Source organism: Ovis canadensis, chromosome 13 (assembly GCF_042477335.2).
Source record: "Ovis canadensis isolate MfBH-ARS-UI-01 breed Bighorn chromosome 13, ARS-UI_OviCan_v2, whole genome shotgun sequence".
NCBI lineage: Eukaryota > Metazoa > Chordata > Mammalia > Artiodactyla > Bovidae > Ovis > Ovis canadensis.
The window spans coordinates 15703587-15726298 of record NC_091257.1 but is presented as its reverse complement, the minus strand read 5'-3'; the positions used below and the strand labels follow the sequence as shown (position 1 = coordinate 15726298).

At 41.5% G+C, this 22712-nt stretch overlaps 1 long non-coding RNA gene across 1 annotated transcript in view; it reads left to right on the top strand.

Annotated features, from left to right (window-relative positions):
* LOC138416904 (uncharacterized) overlaps nt 1-22712 on the top strand; it is a 45938-nt gene that overhangs the window by 4527 nt on the left and 18699 nt on the right. Inside the window, exon 2 of the long non-coding RNA XR_011247876.1 lies at nt 19700-19845. This is a non-coding gene — a long non-coding RNA (uncharacterized lncRNA). The remainder of the gene's footprint in view (nt 1-19699; nt 19846-22712) is intronic.

Genomic DNA, 22712 nt, shown 5'->3' with positions numbered 1-22712 from the left:
TTGTGTCCAATTCTCTGTAGCCCGCCAGGCTCCTCTGTCCAGGCTCCTCTTGGCTGGGGATTCTCAAGCCAAGAATAATGGAGTGGGTTGCCATGCCCTCCTCCAGGGAATCTTCCCAACCCAGGGATCGAATCCAGGTCTCCCGCACTGCAGGCAGATTCCTTACCATCTGAGCCACCAGGGATGCCTGTACAAGAAGGGTCTTCTAGCTAATGTAGGTGAAATTTATTGAAGGCTATCAGGTGGCTCAGAAAATGGATAAGAAAGGACATGCGTGTATGCTAAATTGCTTCAGTTGTGTCTGATTCTTTGTGACCCTGTGGACCATAGCCTACCACGGTCCTCTGTCCCAGGGATTCTCCAGGCAAGAATACTGGAGTGGGCTGCCATGGCCTCCTCCAGGGGATCTTCCTGAGCCAGGGATCAAACCTGCATCTCTTATGTCTCCAGCATTGGCAGGCAGATTCTTTACCACTAGCACCACCTAGGAAGCCCCTACAAGAAGAGTCTAAGAACAGCTTAACAAACTCCTCAGAGCATCTACAGTTCTTTGAATAATCACCTTGGCTGTAAAGCAAGGATAAGCCAGCATCAGTTACCTGGCCTAGCTTAGTCTCATGACTGGGCAAGGGGAGGCCACCTTGATTAACCAACCCGGCAGACCCTATACACTGAGGGAAAAATAATCCCTCATGGAAATTAGAGTGTTTTAATTCAATGAAGGCAGACATAGGGACTTCCCTGGCTGTCCAGTGGTTAGAACTGGATCATAAAGAAGGTTGAGCATTGAAGAATCGATGCTCTTTAATTGTGGTGCTGGAGAAGACCTTTGAGACTCCCTTGGACAGCAAGGAGATCAAATGAGTCAATCCTAAAGGAAATCAACCCTGAATATTCATTGGAAGGACTGATGCTGCAGCTGAAGCTCCAAAACTTTGGCCACCTGATGCGAAAAGCCGACTCCTTGGAAAAGACCCTGATGCTGGGAAAGGTTGAAGGCAGGAGGAGAAGGGAGGCAAGAGAGAATGAGATGGTTGGATGGCATCACCAACTCAATGGACATGAGTCTGAGCAAACTCTGGGAGATAGTGAAGGACAGGGAAGCCTGGTGTATTTCAGTGGGGCAATGTACCCCACTCCAGTACTCTTACCTGGAAAATCCCATGGATGGAGGAGCCTGGTGGGCTGCAGTCCATGGGGTCGCTAAGAGTCGGACATGACTGGGCGACTTCACTTTCACTTTTCACTTTCATGCATTGGAGAAGGAAATGGCAACCCACTCCAGTGTTCTTGCCTGGAGAATCCCAGGGATGCGGGAGCCTGGTGGGCTGCCATCTATGGGGTCGCACAGAGTCTGACACGACTGAAGTGACTTAGCTTAGCTTAGCTTACATGGCCAGAGTTGGCAAGAGATACAGAGCTCCTGCTTAGAAAGAAAGATCTTAGGGACTTCCCTGGTGGTCCAATGGCTAAGACTCTCTGCTCCCAGGGCTGGGACCCAGGTTCTACCACTGGCCAGGGAATTCAGTCCCACATACTGCAACTAAAGACCTTGTGTGCTGCAACTAAGACCCAGAACAGCCAAATTAATAAATATTTTTAAAAAGATTTAGGAGATGAGAAGGCAGAGTGTCTACCAGCTCCACTTCACGTCCATATCCAACTGGTTTTCAGGCTCTGTGAGTCTTCCTCCGAGGTCTCTTCATCCAGACCCCTCTTCTCCTTTGACTGGTGCACATCCAGCTCCACGTTCTCAGTTCACACACTCACCCCTCTTCGCCTGGCACATTGCAGTAACCACTCAGCTGGTTTCACTGTCTCTAATCCATCCTCTATTCTGGTCCCAGAATGATCTTTCTAAAATACCAAACTAATCCTATGAAGCAAAAGTGATAACAGAGTGCTCCAAAGGATAAATTCCACCCTACCCACCATGCATAGCACAGAGGACCCTTCGTGTGTGTTAGTCACTGAGTCGTGTCCGACTTTTGGAGACCCCATGAACTATAGTCGGCCAGGCTCCTCTGTCTGTGAGATTCTCCAGGCAAGAATACTGGAGTAGGTTGCTGTGACCTCCTCCAAGGGATCTTCATGACCCACGGATCGAACCCTGAGTCCTTTATATCACCTGCATTAGCAGGTGAATTTTCTTTTTTTAATTTTTTTGGTTGCAATTGTTGGTGAAGCATGTGAACCTGTAGTTGCAGCATGTGGGATCTAGTTCCCTGCTCAGAAATCAAACCCAGGCCCCCTGCATTGGGAGCATGGAGTCTTAGCCCCTGGACCACCAGGGAAGTCCCAGCAGGTGAGTTCTTTAACACTGGCTCCACCTGGGAAGCTTGAATAGCTTTTGTCAAATTTTATGAGAATTTCTAGGGTATTCCCTGGTGGCCCAGTGGCTCAGAGCCTGTGCTTCCAATGCAGGGGGCCTGGGTTCCGTCTGTGTTCAGGAAACTAGATCCCTCATGCTGCAAGAGTTTGCATGCTGCAGCTAAAGAGCCCACATGGCACAACTAAGACCCAGTGCAGTCAAATCAATACAAATGTTTAAGCTTTCATGATAATTTCTAGGTGAGCAATGATAAGAGAAACAACAGTTTCTATTAGGAATGATATTTATTTTGTTGTTCAGAACTCCCATTTTATCACACCCCACCCCCCATTTTTATTTTGGTTTAGTTAGGTTCTAGTTTGGAGTAAAAGCATTTTCAAAAATCTTAGCCTGCCATATGCAAAATAGATAGGCAATGGGAATTTGCTGCATGGCTCAGGAAACTCACACAGGGGCACTGTATCAACCTAGAGGGGTAGGGTGGGAGGGAGAGGGGAGGGAGGCTCAAAAGGGAGGGGATATATGAATACCTATGGCTGATTCATGTTGAGGTTTGACAGAAAACAACAAAATTCTGTAAAGCAAAATCCTTCAATAAAAAAATAATTAAAATTAAAAAACTGTCAAATCACTATGTTGTACACCTGAAACTAACATTATATTATATGTCAATTATAATTCAATAAAAATTATATATAATGCAAATTAAAAAAATCTTGGCCCATGTATATACCCATATGTATGTGAATGAATGTATCAGTACTTAGACACACACATGCAATTTGCATATGTATACAGCAAACTGTTAATAGTGTGTGCACATGTGCTCAGTCTTGTCCGACTCTTTGCAACTCCACAGACTATAGCCCTCCAGGCTCCTCTGTCCATGGAATTTTCCAGGCAAGAATATTAGATTGGGTTGCCATGCCCTCCTCCAGGAAATCTTCCCATCCCAGGGATTAAACCCACATCTCTTTATGTCTCCTGCATTGGCAGGTGGGTTCTTTACTGATTGAGCCACCAGAGAAGCTCAGCTATCAATAGTGGTTTCCCCTAAAAAGTTGGATGACATGGAAGAGTGGGAGGGAAGTCTGTTGGAAGAGAGAGTTTTTGTTTTTTACCATATACAGTGCAATGATATTTAACAATTTAAAAAACAAATATAAGTAAAAGCGAGCAAAGAACGGTAATGCTGAGACTTGAAAAACACAGGTTCCAGATCATCTATACTAAATAATCTCCTGCTTGACTTCAGCAAGTCTCTTATGCCTCTGATCTTTATTACCTGCCTTTGGAAATTGAGTGGCTTAGATCAGATGACCTCAAAGGCCCCTTCCAGGTCTAACATTCTGACACTGTGAAAGGGGTTACAAATAGATACCTAAGTTTACAGCTGGGCAGACCGTGTTCATACGATAACTTCAAGGGCTTTTCTACACTTCTACAACAGGGCATTTGCCAATGATCAGCGTAATTTTGAGGTCCTCTTTTTTTGTTTTGGCCACACTGCACACATATGGGATTTTAGTTTGTTGGCCAGGGATAGAACCCAGGCACCCGCATTGCAAGCACGGAGTCTTAAACATGGGACCCACCAGGGAAGTCCTTGGTTTTTGTTTTAATTTGGCCTTTTATCTATTCTGTAGTAAAATGAAAAATATGAAACTGTTTCAGTCTAAAATAAACCTCATAGGAGTTTAACTTCACAAGAGGCTTTAAGCAGAGAGATTGAATTCAAATGTAGATGCCAAAATTATAGCATCCTCAGATTACAAGATAATTCAGGCCTTGTGAAAACGTTGAGAGGAGGAATGTTTTATAAGTATGTATTTCTTTGCTGTCTAGTGTAAGGTTTTTTTTTCCATCTAGTGTTTTAATTGAAAGTGATCAACATTTCTTTTTTTTTTTTTAATATGGTTCACACATGTAGTTCAGTACACGTGTAGTTAAAAGGGTGTTCTGAGAAAAAGCACCTAACCACCATCCATTGGTCATAATTCAGGAGCGCCAAATGTCTTATGCCTCCACGGTAATGATGGCACTTGGTGAAATATGCAACCACAGTGTCAACAGACTAAAATAACAACCGTGGGATTTTGACTTAACAGCAGGCTCTGAGTAAACTGTGATGTAAACAAATTGCAACATTCTGCAAGGAAAGATGATTCACTCTAATGTTTTCCACTTGAAGTGATACTGTTTCCAGGCTCTTTTTTAATTTTAATTGAAGTATGGCTGATTTACAATGTTGTGTTAGTTTCAAGTGTACAGCAAAGGGGTTCAGTTATACATATCTATGCTTTTTCAGAGTCTTTCCCTTATGGGTGATTACACAATATTGAGTAGTGTGTGTCCAACAAGTAGGTCCTTGTTGGTTATTTATTTTATATATAACAGTTTGTATATGTTAATCTCAAACTCCCAATTTATCCTTCCAACCCTCTTCCAGCTTTTAAAGATCAAAAAATCTGATTGCAAATCCTTGGAATGAAGACTTGCTCCCAACCAGAGACTACAAGATTCTGAGTCTGCCTGAGGGCCTGACAGTTAAATAATTTGTTCCAAATTAAACTTCTTGTCAAGGGTAGAGTCAGAACCAGATCTGGGTTTGTCTAGTGTTTCTCCTTCTGCCCCTCATGCCTATCAGTTCCTACCTGACTCTAATCGCCTTTTGGTGAAGAACTGGATTTGCTTGGACTCTGCTTAGACTTGGTCATTGGCCCTCTAAAGACCCTATCTCCTACCCTCTTTATTTTATTTTATTATCAATGACTGACTTTATTATTTTTTTATTTATTTAAATATTTCTTTTCTTTATCTATTTGGCTGCACTGGGTCTTTGTTACAGCATGCAGGGTCTCTAGATGCGGCGTGTGGGATCTTTTTAGGTGCAGCAAGTGGAATCTAGTTCCCTGACCAGAGATGGAACTCGGGCCCCTACATAGGGAGTGTGGAGTCTCAGCCACTAGACCACCAGGGAAGTCCCCCTGCCACTTTCTTGCCGACTCTCCACACCCCGTCAAGTCAGTGCCCCTTTCTTTCTGATGCCTTCTGTTGTCATTGCACACCACAGCGGTCCTCCCAACCTCCTTTTGAAAGGAGGTTGTCATCCTGGGACCTAATTGGTTTGTTTTTTCCCCCACTGTCAGGTCAAACCATGGGCAGCAATTCATTGAGAATGTAGGGCTTGAGATCAGAACAGGGAAGATCAAGGTTGGGGGTCAGAATAGAAAGACCATGGTTCTAGCAGGGTTTCCTAGGTGTTAGTGATGAAGAATCTGCCTGTCAATGCAGAACATGCAAGAGACGTGGGTTTGATCCCTGGGTCAGGAAGATTCCCCTAGAGTAGGAAATGGCAACCCAGTCCAGAATTCTTGCCTGGAAAATCCCATAGACAGAGGAGCCTGGCAGGCTACAGTCCATGGGGTCTTCAAGACTTGGACATGACTAAGCACGCTTGCACCACAAAACCCAGTATATTATTCAGCTGAACATACAGTCTAGAACCAATGATTTTTCTTTAAAATCTATAAAGGTAACCCTTTGGGTCTCTGCTTATCCTCTCTAAAACAGAAAAAGTGAACAAAAAGATCCTAAGATTCCTTTTAGCCCTAATATTCTATGACATCTGAATCTCTTGTTGTTATTCAGTCAGCATGTGTTTTGCTGAGAGCTTCCCCTGGAACCTGTGGATCATACAAGGGAAAGTAGCTGTAATCTACCTGGGAAGAGAAAATGAACAGAATCACCTGGGGTGGGGGCAATAGTGAATCCTAGAAAGGCCAGGTGGAGCATGGGCTACAAGTGGAGGAGGAGTTGGGAAGAGTGAGACCAGTGGGTGCCAGAGAATTGCTGGTGCCCGAGACTTGGGAGGGGAATTAGATGCTTGATAGGACTTTGTTAGACACAGAGAAGGGTTCAGGAAATGTGTGAATCCTGATTTTTCTCTTTTTTTGTTATTCTTTATTTTTTCTTGGCTGCACTGAGTCTTCGTTGGTGCATGAGGGCTTTCTCTAGTTGCAGCAAGCAGGGGCTACTCTCTAGCTGCAGTACGTGGACTCTAGGCCATGCGGGATCAATAATTGTGGATCACTGGCTTAGTTGCCCTGAGGCATGTGGAATCTTCCTGACCAGGAATGGAACCTGTATGTCCTACAATGGCAGGCAGGTTCTTAACCCCTGGACCACCATGAAAGCCCTGAATCCTGATTTCTCAGTCTTCTGAAAAATTCTATAGGTTTTTTTTTTTTAAATTTTATAGGCTCTCTTCTGTTTTCTTTTTCTTTGTTTGCTTGTTTTGACCACTTCATTGGCCTGTGGGACCTTAATTGCCCAACCAGGGATTGAACCCTTGATTTCTGCAGTGGAAACACACAGTCTTAACCATTGGACCACCAGGGAAATCCCCTCTTCTACGGTCATCTAGAAATTCTGAGATTATCTGTCACTGTTATTTGAGGGTCCTAGTCCAGGGGGCAATTAATTAGAAGGGAGGACAAAATGGTATTCTTTTTCTTCTTCTCTAAAGTATAAAAAGTGTCTACCTGTGATATACGATATTTCCTGGTTAGTAGCAAAGATGGCATTTTACAGGCCTTGAGGTTGTTGTTGAATCAATTATTTCAGTCTCCATTTTGCCTGCCCTTTGAAAGCAGCATTTGAGAATCTAAAAAAAGGAAGGAAAACAGATCTGTTGGAAGCATGAAACCAGCTCCTCATCCTCCTCCACAAAAGGGAAGAAACATCGCTGAGCGCAGTCCATGGAGTCGCTGAGTCGGACATGACTGAGTGACTTCACTTTCACTTTTCACTTTCATGCATTGGAGAAGGCAATGGCAACCCACTCCAGTGTTCTTGCCTGGAGAATCCCAGGGACGCGGGAGCCTAGTGGGCTGCCGTCTATGGGGTCGCACAGAGTTGGACACGACTGAAGCGACTTAGCAGCAGCAGCAGCAGTTTCTAAATAGGAATGTTCTGACAGTGTGAGAGAATTTAAAAAGTGCCAGGAGAAAGGGAAAACATTGAGCCCAAGTTTGAAAGCTGACAGAGTGCAGGGTGGGCGCCAGAGAGACAGTCACACCTGTTACCTGCTGTCTCTTGCTTCCTGGCTCCAGCTTGCCCTCCTCTGCCAAACCTTCTCACTCGAGTTATCCCTTCCTCAGATAGATACACAAATGACTGAAGCTCAGGAAAACACCTCTCCACTAATACGTAAACACACTTACATGGTAGCGATACATCCAAAGGATATTCATTTGTCACAAGCATAATCATTCTTTCCAGCAAGCTTAAGCACCTGTAATATGCCACGTACAGCACTCTGCAGTGGAGAAGTCAAGGCGAATAGGACATAACTTCTGTCCTCAATGGTATATAACAACAAACCTATACAGATAAACACTGAGCTCTAAGCCCAGAGGTGCACATATGCAAACATATATGTAATGTACACCCACTGGTATGTGAACTCATGAAATAAAAAAACAGAGCTACTCACTCATAAATTTCACAAGTTCTAATACTAGTAATGCTGAAATGTTTGGAGGGAGGTTGTCCGTTTTCCTATTTTTCCTTTGTCAGTTTTGTCACTGCCTTTCATATTTCAAAAATGATTTCACTTTATAGTTCCATTCTTTTCTTATTTCTTGCCTTTAAAAAATTATGTATTCTCTAAGATGAATTGTCTCACATGGAGAAACTGAGAAAAAGGGAAGTTTGCCCAAGTTATAAATAAAGTTACCCTTTCAGGTACAAAATCTGTCTCAGTTGATAAAATGGAAAAGACTGGCAATATTTAGTGATTGATCTTTAATGATGTCTTTTTTAAAATTTATTTTATTTTTGACTGTGCTGGGTTTTCATTGCTGTACATGAAAGTGAGGACCATAGTAAGTCCACTCTGTATGAATGAGTTCTGTTCCAAAAGCCAATTCATAGGTCCAGTTTGATCATAAATCCAACACAGTCAGCCTTGGTACCCAACTAACACAACTGGCTACACCCCGCTGTTTGTAAGCTTGCTTCCAGACATCCTGGGCTTGAAATAAAAAAAAAAAAACTGCTCTACTGTACTGTAAAGTACACAAAGCACAGCCACCTGTAGAGGATGGACACACATGACCATGCACGCCAGGCATATGAACTGATGTGACTGGACACGCGAACACACATTTGCATCTTTGAAAGTTCGAAACTCAAATGTTTGTATGAGGAGACTTACTCTATCCATCTCTGGCTAATGTGTATTACTCATCAAATTCCTCTACAGTCTCATTGAGAGTCTCTTCCACCCAAGAGAACTGGAAATATGGTCATACAAAAATGTGTACACTAATGTTCATAGTGGCATTATTCATAATTGTCAAAAATGTAAACACCCAAACATCCATTTGCTGAGAAATGGATAAACAAAATGGGGTCTAGGCAAACAATGGAATAGTATCTGTTTCAAGCTACTCACATGAATGAACTTTGAAGACATTGTGCTAAGTGAAATAAACCAGACACTAAAGGACCAATATTGTTTGATTCCACTTTTATGAAGTTCTTCGAATAGGCAAATTCACAGAGAAAGAAAGTAAAATAGAGGTTACGAAGAACCTCTATTTTACGGGTTATTTAACAGGTAGAGTTTCAGCTTGAGTTTTAAAAACAGTTCTGCAGACGGATGGTGGGGATGTTGCACCACAGTGTGCGTGTGCGTCATGTCACTGGACTGTACGCTTAAAAATGGTTAAATTTTAAAAAGCACAGGCAAGAAAAAAGAATGAAGTACTGATATATGCTACAACACAGATAAACTTTGAACATAGTATGTTGAGTGAAAGAAACCAGACACCGAAGCCATCTAGTATATGATTCCATTTATATGAAATATTCAAAATAGACAAATCCATACAGACAGAAAATAGATGAGTGGTTTCTAGGGGTCAGGGAGCAGGGGAGGAGTGACTGACTGTAATGGGTATGGAATTTATTTTGGGGTGTAATGAAAACGTTCTGAAATTAGACAGTAGTGCTGGCTTTACAGCCTTGTGAATATACGAAAATGCTGGGTGGTATGGTGTATGAATTGTACCTTAATTAAAAAAAAAACAACAAATCCGGATCCCTTTTAAAAAACTATGCTTTGATTTCTTTAACTCTAGATGTATATAATGAACTTGAAATAGTCCATCTTTAAAGTATACAGTCAAAGCCTTCTTTCCTTTTAAGGGAGCATCTTTGCCCCAGAATATGGCAGTAGACAGAATATCCTACCCTGTAAGTTACTGAGATTTATTTTCCCATATGTCTTAGTCCATCTCAGGTGCTATAATGAAACACTGGTGGGGGCGGGGCTTATAAACAGCAGAAAATGTGTTTCTCATAGGTCTAGAGGCTGGAAAGTCCCAGATCAAGGTGCTAGCAGACTCAGTGTCTGGTGGGAACCTGCCTTCTGGCTCAGAGACTCTCCGTGTGTCTTCACATGACAAAAGGGCTAACAGGTCACTCTGTAGTCTCTTTAATAAAGGACACTAAACCCATTCATGAGGGCTTCCCTGGTGGCTCAATGGTAAAGAATCCGCCAGCCAATCAGGAAACTCTGGTTCGCTCTCTGGGTCAGGAAGAGCCCCTGGAGTAGGAAGTGGTAACCCACTCCAGTATTCTTGCCTGGGAAATCCCATCAACAGAGAAGCCTGGTGGGCTACAATCCATGGGGTCACAAAGAGTCAGACACACTGAGCGACTGAGCATGGATGCTCGCAATCCCATATATGAATGCTCTCCTCATGACCTAATCCTCTCAAAGGCCCCACCTACCTCCCTGGGTCATTACCACAGGGTTAGGGTTTCAATTTAGGAATTAGGGGTGACATAAACATTCAATCCATAATAAAGCTCTGTATCTTACTGTTCTTGTTTGTCTGATTTAGTCACCACTTCTTTTCTGTGCTGGTCTACAAGCTCCAGTCTAAAGATATTTACTAACCTAAAGAAGGAAAAAAAAAAGTCATGTACACAGTGTTTCTGGAAGACTTTACATATCCCCTGGAGAAAGAAATGGCAACCCATTCCAGTATTCTTGCCTGGAAAACCCCATGGACAGAGGAGCCTGGCAGGTTACAGTCGTGGGGTCGCAAAGAGTTGGACATGACTAATCGACTTCACTTTACTTTTACTTTTACAAGAAAAGGGGCAATATTGATTTCCTTCAGACAGGAAAACTGTCTAAAGGGTGGAAGAGACTCTTACCTGGAGAGCCTTTTGTGTCTTTTGAATTTTTAATCATGTGAAGGTAATATCTATTCAAAATAACGATAAAATTTTATAAAATAAATTCACTAAAAATAGCAAAATGAGAAATACCTGAAATTTAAAATCTAGCTAAGTTTTTCTCATATTGTATTTGTGTTTTTAAACTAACTTTGTTACCAATAACTTTAAAAAGAGACTTATAAAAAAAGCAAATAGATAAAATAAAAACGGACATATTTAAAATGACTATATTTGCATTTTCATTCTACTTACTGTGAATGGAAATCCCTAAATTAATATAACCAGGGCTAATGTTCACACAGAATTCATTGGTATGGCTGACCAGCTTCTGTCTGTTTTGATTGGTTGGTAGAATTGGTTAAACATTTTTAATATCATCCTGGATAAAATTCAAGGTCTTCAAACTTTTTAAAAGATCTTGTTAATTCTTTTCTTTTACCATAATTAATAGAAGCATATATTTCAAAGGTCATTGATATTTGCAAAGATCACTAATTATCTCTCTCCTCCAATCAGCCAAACTACAGGGTCAGGGTCAGGCATGGTTTTACCATGCTCCTTGTTGTACATTGCTTGATGCTATTAGGCATTTAATAAATATTTTCTAAATGAATAAATGATACTCACTGATTTTTCTCTTTTGCCCAACAACAAACTTATTGCATAAATTCACTAGATCATATGGTAATCTTTATACCTCCATGAAAGCCACAGGAATTAAGTTTGAAAGGGATATTTCAAGTTTATTTTTATTCAGTTTTCTCTCTCCATTTTAGGTTTTAGGCTTTATTTGTCTGTGTGTTTTATGAACAACATAACAAATTGATAGCATAAGAAATGCATTTTCAATAAAAAAAAGAAAGGAGAGAAGTAAGCATACAGATTTTTAAAAATTTCCTTTATTTATGGCTGTGCTGAGTCTTCCTCGCTGCACAGGCTTTTCTCTAGTTGTGGTGTGCAAGCTTCTCATTGCCATGGCTTCTCTCGTTGCAGAAATTGGGCTCTAGAGCCTTCTCATTTAAGTTGTAGTGCGTGGGATCAACACAGGCTCACTAGTTGTGGCACACGGGCTTAGTTGCTCTGCTGCATGTAGGATCTTCCCAGATCAGGGATCAAACCCATGTTACCTGCGTTGGCAGGTAGATGCTTTACTACTGAGCCACCAGGGAAGCCCAAGGATACTGATTTTTTTTTGACGAACTCAATTTATTCTTTTTTATTTTTATTTTTACTTTATTTTACTTTACAATACTGTATTGATTTTGCCATACATTGACATGAATCCACCATGGGTGTACATGCGTTCCCAAACATGAACCCCCCTCCCACCTCCCTCCCCATAACATCTCTCTGGGTCATTCCCGTGAACCAGCCCCAAGCATCCTGAAGGATACTGATTTTTAAACTTAGCATTACTTGGGATTTTCATTGTAGGAGTCAAGTATTGGCTTTAAAGCTCAATCTCATATAAGAAATCAAGTCACTTTTAAAAACAACCTGGATAGTAAGGGGCAAGAGGTAATGTGAAACCTATTCAATGATAGACAATCCAAAAAGTGTTTCATATTTAGCCATGTGTGCATGCTCAGTCGTGTCTGACTCTTTCGTGACTCCATGAACTGTAGCCTGCCAAGTTCCTCTGTCCATGGGATTTTCCAAGCAAGAATATTGCAGTGGGTTGCCATTTCCTTCTCCAGGGGATCTTCCCAACCCAGGGATCAAACCTAGGTCTCCTGATTGCAGACAGATTCTTACCAGCTGAGCCACCAGTGAAGCCCAGGATAATATAACCAAAAAGCAAAAAAAAAAAATAACGGCCTCTTCCTTCATCTGGACCTCACTGCCTGAGGACATTCCTTTCCTTGCCATTTGGTGTGAGGTGAGTGGCGCCGATGCCCTAACAATGGTCCTCGCATCTTGAAAGTGCAGCAAGAATCCTTGTAACAACTACTGAAAATGGGATTTTCACAATCCTATTGTCAAGAAATCCCGAAAGGCATTAAAAGTAACTATAAAATATAATTATGATATGATATAAGATAGTATTGTTGCTGTTTAGTCACTAAGTCGTGTCTGAGTCTTTTGCGACTCCGTGGACTGCAAACCCAATCAGGCTTCTCTGTCCATGTGATTTCCCCAGCAAGAATACTGGAGCCAGTTGCCTTTCCTTCTTCAAGGGATCTTCCTGACTCAGGGATTGACCCCCTGTCTCCTGCTTGGCAGGCGCATTCTTTTCCACTGAGTCACCAGTGATGGTCATGTAAGATAGTATAGCACAAATTAATGTAGCACAATGTCGTATACTAATTATATGATATTAATATTAAAAAGGAACTAACTGTAAAATGAGGTATCATACATGGGACTAGGATAAGAAAATGGTCCTAGCTGCTCCCCTGCCTCACACGTTAGATCCCTGGCTGTGATGGTATGGCTCTTTTTTCTTGAAGAGCTGAAGCAAGAGATGTGGGACAGATATATACATACTACTATATATATATATATATAATAGACTTGAAAAAAAAACCCAGGAACCTACTGTATAGCACAAGAAACTATATCCAATATTTTATTATAACCTACAGTGGAAAAGAATCTAAAACAGTATGTGTGTGTGTGTGTGTGTGTACATATATAAATCACTATGCTAGATACCTAAAACATTGTAAAATAACAATGCTTCAATTTAGAAGTTTTTTTTAAAAAAGAGAAAGATACCAGGCAATTACCAAATTCGTGTACAGTTAATTCTTCCATGGACTATCTACTTTTGGGTTTATTCCCAGCACCTTTTAAATTCCAAGGGGATTTTCCCCAGCTGTTAAGCATTCTTCTGTCATCTACCCACCTTCAACTGGTAGAAGTTCAAGGAATGCAAATTCATTTTCTATTAGACTAAATAAACACTATTAAAAAGGAGAAACCCCCAAGGCAAAGAACACCTATCAAAGCCAAATATAAATTATCTTTGACTGTTATAATCAGGGAAATAAATGAGAAACCAATGTAATTATCTTTTTAATCTCTACAGGAAAAGTTTGAATGTTTTCTTTTATAGATTTCTTCAGTGCTTTATAATCCTAATGTTCTTTTATATTCATTCTAAATGACCGTTCTTCAATCTGAGCCTGTTCTGTTCTTCTGGGCATCCATGACAATAATTGAGCTGACCTCAATCCTTGCAAATGTGCTTCCTGTCCTATTTAATGTACAAACATGGTAACTTTATGCTTTGTAATTTAATTATTGTGTATCTAATGATTTACCCCTCATGCTTATTATTTTTAACATCACTATCAAATTGCCAACATCCGCTGGATCATGAGAAAAGCAAGAGAGTTCCAGAAAAACATCTATTTCTGCTTTATTGAATATGCCAAAGCCTTTGACTGTGTGGATCACAATAAACTGTGGAAAATTCTGAGAGAGATGGGAATACCAGACCACCTGACCTGCCTCTTGAGAAATCTGTATGCAGGTCAGGAAGCAACAGTTAGAACTGGACATGGAACAACAGACTGGTTGCAAATAGGAAAAGGAGTACGTCAAGGCTGTATATTGTCACTCTGCTTATTTAACTTCTATGCATGAGAAACGCTGGACTGGAAAAAACACAAGCTGGAATCAAGATTGCCAGGAGAAATATCACTAACCTGAGATATGCAGATGACACCACCCTTATGGCAGAAAGTGAAGAGGAACTAAAAAGCCTCTTGATGAAAGTGAAAGAAGAAAGTGAAAAAGTTGGCTTAAAGCTCAACATTCAGAAAACGAAGATCATGGCATCTGGTCCCATCACTTCATGGGAAATAGATGGGGAAACAGTGGAAACCGTGTCAGACTTTATTGTTTTTGGTTCCAAAATCACTGCAAATGGTGACTGCAGCCATGAAATTAAAAGACGCTTACTCCTTGGAAGAAAAGTTGTGACCAACCTAGATAGCATATTCAAAAGCAGAGACATTACTTTGCCGACTAAGGTCCATCTAGTCAAGGCTATGGTTTTTCCAGTGGTCATGTATGGATGTGAGAGTTGGACTGTGAAGAAGGCTGAGCGCCGAAGAATGGATGCTTTTGAACTGTGGTGTTGGAGAAGACTCTTGAGAGTCCCTTGGACTACAAGGAGATCCAACCAGTCCATTCAGAAGGAGATCAACCCTGGGATTTCTTTGGAAGGAATGATGCTAACGCTGAAACTCCAGTAGTTTCCACCTCATGCGAAGAGTTGACTCATTGGAAAAGACTCTGATGCTGGGAGGGATTGGGGGCAGGAGGAGAAGGGGATGGCTGAGGATGAGATGGCTGGATGGTATCACTGAGTCGATGGACGTGAGTCTGAGTGAACTCCGGGAGATGGTGATGAACAGGGAGGCCTGGTGTGCTGCGATTCATGGGGTCGCAAAGAGTCGGACACGACTGAGTGACTGAACTGAACTGAACTGATGATATTTTATAACAGGGGTCCCCAACCTCTGGGTCACAGACCGATTGGTACCTCTCATCAGATCAGCAGTGGCATCACATTAGAAATACAGTGCACAATAAATGTAATGCTGTAGTTTTTCCAGTGGTCATGTATGGATATGAGAGTTGAACTATAAAGAAGGCTGAGCGATGAAGAATTGATGCTTTTGAACTGTGGTGTTGGAGAAGACTCTTGAGAGTCCCTTGAACTGCAAGGAGATCAAACCAGTCAATCCTAAAGGAAGTCAGTCCTGAATATTCATTGGAAGGACTGATGCTGAAGCTGAAACGCCATACTTGGGCCACTGGATGCGAAGAGCCGACTCATTAGAAAAGACTGATGCTGGGAAAGATTAAAGGCAGGAGGAGAAGGGGATGACAGAGGACCAGAGGGTAGGAGAACATCACTGACCCAATGGCGGTGAGTGTGAGCCAGCTCCAGCAGATGGCGAAGGACAGGGAAGTCTGGCGTCCTGCAGCCCGTGGACTTGCAGAGTCGGACATGACTGAGCAACTGAACTACATAAAATGCAATGCGCTTGAATCACCCCGAAGCCATCCCTCCCTGCTTGTTCCCCCAGTCTGTGGAAAAATTCTCTTCTATGAAACTGGTCCTTGGTGCCAAAAAGTTTGGGAACCACTGTTTATAATATTAGCTACCGTGAGTACAATGAGTCATACACTCTTTTAGGAATTTTATACATATTTTCATTTATTTAATCTTCCCAGTAACTCTAAATTTAGACATAATTATTCAATCAATGTATAAAGGAAGAAATTAAGAGATTCTTAGTGAGACTCTGAATGGCCTCACTCCCAAAGCCCCCATGAGTCCTTAATGCCATATTTTCTCTTATCATGTTGTGGAGCTGATTCACTATTGTGAGGTATTTGGGGTTATTTCTGATTTACTGTAGTGATAATTATATCCCATAAAAATTTCTTCCCTAATCATCCTGGGTCCCCACATAGCTCAGTTTCTACAGAGTAGCTCGTAGCACTGCCCAAAGTAATTTTAAAGATGAATACCAATTTTCATGTTGTCTCTCAAAGAAAAATCACAGGGGATGCAATTCAGAACTCATAACACTACTCACCAGACCCCCTTTCTTCATTCCCCAGTTCTTTCCAGCAGTTATACAGTGTGAGAGCTGGAAAGGCAGTTACAGTCTGAACTGTCTCCATGTGCCCCCCACTGACTCCTTGTTTTAGAGATCACCGCAGCATCGTGGGCTGGTCCTTCCCCTGGCCCTCACCACTCTGGTCTGGCTTCTCTGTCATTCTAATAACCCATCCCCAAAGGAAAGAAGTCTCATAGTATGTTAGTTAGAAATATGGACTGTGCAGAAACAGGCCAAGAGGAAATCTGGGAACATTCATACGTGAGTACATTTTATTCAGTTACTTGTAAGTTAAGGTTTCTGATTTTTTTTTTTTTTCATTGTCGCGTCCCCCTCCCCCTTGAATGATAGTGTCCAAAGTGAGATTGATGAGCACTGAAAAGATCTGGTAACAGTGACTAGTTTTTGTTTTATCTAAAATTCTTTGGTTTGGCTGCACTGGGTCTTTGTCGCAGCACATAGGCTTTCCCTAGGTGTGGCATGTGGGATCTTAGTTCCCCGAGCAGGTGTCAACCCTAGTCCCTTGCGTTGGAAGGCAGATTCTTTTTATTGGTTTGTCCATGGCTGAGCTGGTCTTCGCTGCTGTGTGCGGGCTTTCTCTGGTTGCCGTGAGCGTGGGGCCACTCCTCTCTGCTTGCAGTGTGTGGTCTTCCTGCTGCAGTGGCTTCTCTTGTTCAGCACACAGGCTCTAGGGTGCTTGGGCTCCAGTCGCTGTGGCGTGTGGGCTCAGCAGTTGTGGCCCTCAGGCTTACTTGCCTTGCAGCATGTGGAATCACCCCAGACCAGGGATGGAACCCATGTCCCCTGCACTGGCAGATTCTTAACCACTGGACTTCCAAGGAAGTCCCACAGTGAATGGTTTTAATCAAGAAGTACTTCGACTGATTAAAAAAAAATAGATCCTATGATTATAAAGAATTTGACTTATCATAAGGCTTGTCAAAAATACATTTTTACTTTATATGCCTTTTTTTTTTTAAGGGCTTCCCTGGTGACTCAGACGGTAAAAGCATCTGCCTGCAATGTGGGAGACCTGGGTTCAATTCCTGGGTCAGGAAGATCCCCTGGAGAAGGAAATGGCAATCCACTCCAGCACTCTTGACTGGAAAATCCCATGGATGGAGGAGCCTGATAGGCTACAGTCCATGGGGTCGCAAAGAGTTGGACATGACTCCACTTTCACTTTCACTTTCATGCCTTTTTAGGTGGTCAATGTATTTTATGATTAATAACTAGCAAATATCTATTGGTGAAATACAATAGCGTATAAAATACAAGTAGCCCCAAACTTTCCTGTTTTCTCTTCTCTAATGGACTAAAGAAGAAAAACAGAAATTTAGACTCTGATAACAGCTCCTTCCACTGCTAGCTGTTCCCATAAGAACCTTTCTTTAAATTTTGGCCAGCTCTCATGGTCTCATCTTTGATCAGTCACTAATCTTGGGACTGGTTTAGGGTCATCACTGGGGAAAATTATGAAGTAACCCAAGCATTTGTTTGGTATGCCCCAGATTGCTTTGACATGTACTTCCTGTCTCTGGCACTCTTTTTTTTTCCAGGTCCTCCTATCAACTTTTCCTTTCCAATCATATCAATCATTTACATATTAGTAGGACTTTAACTCGGAGAAGGCAATGGCACCCCACTCCAGTACTCTTTCCTGGAAAATCCCATGGATGGAGGAGCCTGGTAGGCTGCGGTCCATGGGGTCGCTAAGAGTCAGACACGACTGAGCGACTTCACTTTCTCTTTTCACCTTCATGCATTGGAGAAGGAAATGGCAACCCACTCCAGTGTTCTTGCCTGGAGAATCCCAGGGATGGGGGAGCCTGGTGGGCTGCCGTCTATGGGGTCACACAGAGTCGGACATGACTGAATTGACTTAGCAGCAGCAGCAGCAGGACTTTAGCTGGGGCTTCCCAGGTGGTGCCAGTGGTAAAGAATCCACCTGCCAATGCAAGAGACTCAAAAGACACAAGTTCGATCCCTGGGTCGGGAAGATCCCTTGGAATAGGAAATGGCACCTCATCCCAGTATTCTTGCCTGGAAAATTCCATGGACAGAGGAGCCTAGTGGGCTCAGCAAAGAGTCAGACAACAGTGAGTGACTGAGAACACACACACACACACACACACACACACACACACACACAGGACTTTAACCCTATATACTCCCCCTTCTCAGAGATACTTGCTTGTATTGCCTTATCTCTAATTGTGAATGCAAAGGTTTGTTTCTGGTCCTGGAGTTTTAATCAATAATGAGCTGATGTAGAAACTGTGGGGGGAGACTGCCCAGGTGTCTTCTCTTAAGGTTGTACAGACAGTCCATGGCTTAAGATGCTTTGGCTTAGTAACTTTTTAGCTTTACAGTGATGCAAAAGTGATAGACATTCAGTGAACACCATATTTAAAATTTTGTATTTGGGTTTTTTTGGGGAGGGGTGGCTAGCCATGTGCAGTAGGATACTCATTTATGGTGCTGGGCAGCCAGTGAGCCACAGCTCCTAGTCAGCCACTCGGTCACAAGAGTACAGGCCAAATACACTTAATACCATTAGCACCCAGACAGCTATTCTGGTTTCACATTCAATGTGCTTGTGTACATGCTAAGTTGCGTCAGTCGTGTGCAACTCTGTGCAACCCCATGGACTGTAGCCCACCAGGCTCCTCTGTCCCTGCAACTCTCCAGGCAAGAATGCTGCAGCGGGTTGCCATTCCCTTCTCCAGGTGTGGTAGTCAGTAAATTACATGAACTAGCCAATGCCTTATTATACAATAGACTTTGTGGTAGATGATTTTGCCCAACTGTAGGTTCATGTGAGGGCTTCCCTGGTGGCTCAGGGATAAAGAATACCCCTGTCAGTGCAGGAGACTCAGGTTTGATCCCTGGGTCAGGAAGATCCCATGGAGGAGGGCATGGCGACCCACTCCAGTGTTCTTGCCTGGAGAATCCCATGGACACAGGAGCCTGGTGAGCTACAGTCTATGGGGTCGCAAAACAGTTGGACATGACTGAGCAACTAAACAACAGCAACTAGCATCAGGGTTCATGTGAGCATTCTGAGCACGTTAAAGTAGACTGGGCTAAGCTAGGATATTTGGTAGGTTAAGTGTATTACATGCATTGTAAATTTATGATATTTTCAACTTATGATGGATTAATTGGGATATAGCCCCATCAAAAGTTAAAGATCTGCATTTTACAAGTCTGTATATATTCTCAGTTTATGACTATGGACCACCTCCCAAATTTTTCTGTAACTCCAAGTTTTGAGGTCAAGTGCACGTCTACGTGCACACCGGCCTTGCTTGGGCTCACACACACAGATGTGAGAAAGAACAGGTAGGTGGCAAAGCGTGGGATGTGCTTGTTAAGGAAGGAAATGCATGCAACTCGTTAGGAATAAGTTACTAAACTCACTTTCTGTGCAGTTCTTTGTCTCTTTCATAATGCGTCTCTGGTATCAGACTAAACCTAGAGCTTTTTTTTTTTTTTTTTTCTTTGCCATTTTTTTTTCCAGTTTGACAAATGGATGGACACCAGAAGAGAAGACTCCTGACAGTCCTGTTAGAATGCTGCTCCCTGTCACAGCAAAAGTTCTGCTGTTGAAAGCTTCAGGAGAAAATTCCAGCAGAAGCTCTGGATTTTACTACCAAGCTCCCAAAGGTGTTATCTTTATACATCTTTTCTTTCCTGGACCCCCAAAGCCTTTGTCACTGTGCACAGGCACAGATAAAGAAGCAGGGTTCGGTGTTTTGTAAAGATAGCCTAGAAAACACTGAAACTTGAGGGAAAAAAGAAAGCATGCATACAAAACTGAGCACCGACAAGACACTCACCACATTTCATCTGCACAGTTTGGATTGGCCCCATCTCTTTGTGTCTGGCTGTGCACTTAGTGCTCAAAGGGGCGAAAAAGTAAGCTATTGCTATGTGTCCGTAAAATAGTATTAGCCAGTTGGGGAAACATATACACGTATATAATGGTTCATCGTCAGAATAGTCTTATATTGCACAGCAGAGGACCATAGTAAAACTTAAAGTGTAGAGTGCAGGCCATTCATAAATACAAAAGCATGAAATAAGGTGCTAATGTGATAAATACAGAAGCATGTGAGACTAAAGGAGTTCAGAGTGGGCAAATGTGCTCACAGGTTGGAAAAGCATCTGACCATTATTTTCTTACAAATAATTTCATGGTGTATTCAAGTATATTTTTAAGATATAAAATTGATAGTCATTTTGTTGATTTCTTTTCATAGTCTAGAAAGACCAGATATTACCTGTTTCTGTGCATTCATATGGTAACTAGAGTTTTTAAAATTGAGAAAATGAAAAAAAAATAAGAAAATGAATGCAGTAAGATAGATGATGTATTTAATAATTGGTGTTGGGACAATCGGGCAGTATCTGGAAAAAAATTCTAGAAGGATAAAAGATTGATATGAAATTATGGGAAACAATTCCCTACTCAAAGGAGGGAATTCCCTGGTCCAGTGGTTAAGTCTCTGCTCTTTCACTGCTGAGGGCAGAAGTTCAATCCCTGTTTGGGGAACTAAGATCCTGTAAGCCATCAGGCATGACTAAAGGGGAAAAAATGTAATTAAAGGAAATCTAGGGAAGGAAGACTTTGTGAGTAATCTATAATATTCAGAGCCTCAAAAGAAAATGTATAACTTAAAATCTTGCTTTATTTATTTTATATATTTTGTATATATATTATATATGCTTTATAAATAAAGAAAGGAAGATTTTAAGTTGTGATTATAAAAGTTAAAATTTTCTCCATTGAGAAGAAAACTGTAAACAAATACAGATGGTAAACAGGAGGGAGCTCCCTGGGAGTGGTTAGGACTCAGTGCTTTCACTGATGACGGCTTAGGTTCATCCCCTGGCCGGGAGACCATGAACCCACAAACTGCTGCAGTGTGGCCCCCCAAAATTGAAATAAATGGGGGAAAAACATATTGCCAGCAAAGGGGTAACTTTCTTATTTTTTAAAGAATGACTATAAATCTACATTAAGAAAAAAACAAAAAGCAAAGCCTAGCAGAAAAATGAGCAAAGGAAGTGAACAAATAGTTCACAGAGAGAAAAGCAGATGTTTCTAAAATAGATAAAATGCTTAGCCTCATTTTCATGCCATCATTTGTGACTCAGATGGATTGAGTTTCTTTTTTTCTTTTTTTAGTTTCTTTTTTAATGATAACATTTTATATTGTTAGGGGTGTGGGGAAACAAGCACCTTCATATGTTTCACCTTCATAGATAAATTGATGCAAACACCAAGGAGAGCAATTTGGTAGTACTCAATTTTTAAATAAAGATTCCTGGACATTCCCTGGCGATCCAGGGGCTTTCACTACCAAGGGTGTGAGTTTGATCCCTGGTCGGGGAACTGAGATCCTGCAAGCCATGAGACATGGCTAAAAACTTAAAATATTTTTTTTAATTAAAAAAAAATAAGATTACCTTTGGCCAGTAGTTCCACTTCTTGGAATTTGTCTGATGGGTATACTTCAACACATGCAAAATTTATGTCCATGTAAGATTATTGCATCATTGTTTGTAGTAGCAAAAGGTTGGAAACAATGAAAATGTCTGCTAATAGCAGACTGATTGCAACTATCTCCTCAATATATCATCAATGAAACAACAAAGGTGCAGAATTATCCTACCACTTTGGAAGAATAAAGAATGTATCCATATTTGTTGCTTTTCTGGAATGGCACACAAGAAGCCAGTAACAATGGTTACATTCAGGGAGGGAAATGAATGGCTAGATGACAAGGATGAGAGGCTTTTTTTTTTTTTTTAAACTGTGTGCTCCTTGGTATCTTTGAATTTAGCATTGATATACACATATTATTCTAAACTTGAAACAATTTAAAAAAAACATAGTGTTTTATATGCCCAGTAATAGAGTATCATTCCACCATATAATGAATTATTAGGCAGTCATTAGAAAACATGTTTTGGAAGAACAGAGATGTTTATTATGTGTAAAATGAAGAAAGCATTGGTAGATTTCAGCATTGTATTTTATGTCCCAGAACTGACTGTGAGGCAATTGTTCTTTAGCTAGATTTAAAGTAAACAATAAAGTCATTGCACCAAGATGAGCTTTGAGCTGTTTAAAAATGTGGTAGGGGTTGTCTTACAGTTTTGAAAGAGCATACCTACCCTCAACTTTCCTCATTCCAGTTTAAACAAACAAAAAGCAGCAAAAATCAAAAACAAAGCAAAATATTTTCTATCCCCAGTGCAGGGGAGAAACCCCAACTTAACTACCCAGGTCTAAACCCAATCTAAGTCAAAAGAGGAAAAGGGTGAGAATTGAGAAAAACTGTCTCCCCATCCCCTCCCTCCCAAACGCCACATCTTGATTGGATTAACCAGCCATATGAGGAGTCAGGGCAGTGCAGTTTCATTCTGGGTTGCGCGTAGTGGTTGGGATCTCTGTTTCTGCCTGCAGTGTTGTATCAGATCCTCTAAGCCTTTTCCTCCATCTAGATCCTGAACCCACTGTTTCT